We start from the raw sequence: 1,109 nt of genomic DNA on the forward strand, positions 1-1,109 counted from the left end.
GAGCATGGCCCCCTCGCTGGTTGTGGCTCTGGGCAGCAGGGACCCCGCCTGGACGCCCTGGAGGGCAGGGGCCACCTGGAGTCTGGGCTCTGCCCCTGCAGTCCGGAGCCTGGGGAGTGAAGTCAGGGGAGGATGTGGCCAGAGGGCCTGGTCGGCTCCTCGCTGCCCTCTGTGACCCAGTTTAAGGCCTGGTGGCACCTGCTGCCAGGGAGAGGAACACAGTAAACACCAGTGGGGGAGGAGAGCCCAGCTATTTGGGGCAGGAGACGGATTAAGAAATAGACATTGTTCCCCGTGGATCTCCGCCTGTTTCCTCTCCCTTCTGGATTTCAGCTGTGCCCTAGTTCTTTCTTGGTACAGGCTGCTCGGGGTCTCTGAGCTCAAGGCCACAGTGACGCGACCTGGGTTCACACATTCCATTTTGGACGGGGGTGCAAGGCAGAATTCCAGCTTTTGTCTTTAGGAGGAGAGATCAGGATTTGACTGTTGTTGGTCCATTTAAGATGAAGTTGTCGAATTGGCCCAGCATGGGAAATCCAATTTAATTTTTGGCATGAGTCACTGAAGGGCTTCCCTGGTGGCTCAGATGGTAAAGAATCCTCCTGCAATGTAGGAGATGCAGGTTCGGCCCCTGGGTTGGGAAGATCCCCTGGAGGAGGGTATGGCAACACACTCGAGTATTCTTGCCTGGAGAATCCCATAGACAGAGGAGCCTGGTGGGTTACAGGCCATAGGGTCACCCAGAGTTGGACACAACTGAAGTGATGGTCAATACCGAAATCAGATTGATCATATTCTTTGCAGCCAAAGATGGAGAAGCTCTATACAGTCAGCAAAAACAAGACCGGGAGCTGACTGTGGCTCAGACCATGAACTCCTTATTGCCAAATTCAGACGTAAATTGAAGAAAGTAGGGAAAACCACTAGACCATTCAGGTATGACCTAAATCAAATCCCTTATGATCATACAGTGGAAGTGAGAAATAGATTTAAGGGACTAGATCTGATAGAGTGCCTGATGAACTATGGATGGAGGTTCATGACATTGTACCGGAGACAGGGATCAAGACCATCCCCATGGAAAAGAAATGCAAAAAAGCAAAATGGCT

At 51.8% G+C, this 1,109-nt stretch overlaps 1 protein-coding gene across 3 annotated transcripts in view; it reads right to left on the reverse strand.

The window, feature by feature from the left end:
- The window catches only part of MSRA (methionine sulfoxide reductase A), a 230,084-nt gene that overhangs the window by 1,250 nt on the left and 227,725 nt on the right, over window positions 1-1,109 (reverse strand). The gene's annotated exons all lie outside the window — the stretch shown is intronic.

The sequence above is a fragment of the Bison bison genome, unplaced genomic scaffold, assembly GCF_000754665.1.
Source record: "Bison bison bison isolate TAMUID 2011002044 unplaced genomic scaffold, Bison_UMD1.0 scf7180017864143, whole genome shotgun sequence".
Classification (NCBI taxonomy): Eukaryota; Metazoa; Chordata; class Mammalia; order Artiodactyla; family Bovidae; genus Bison; species Bison bison.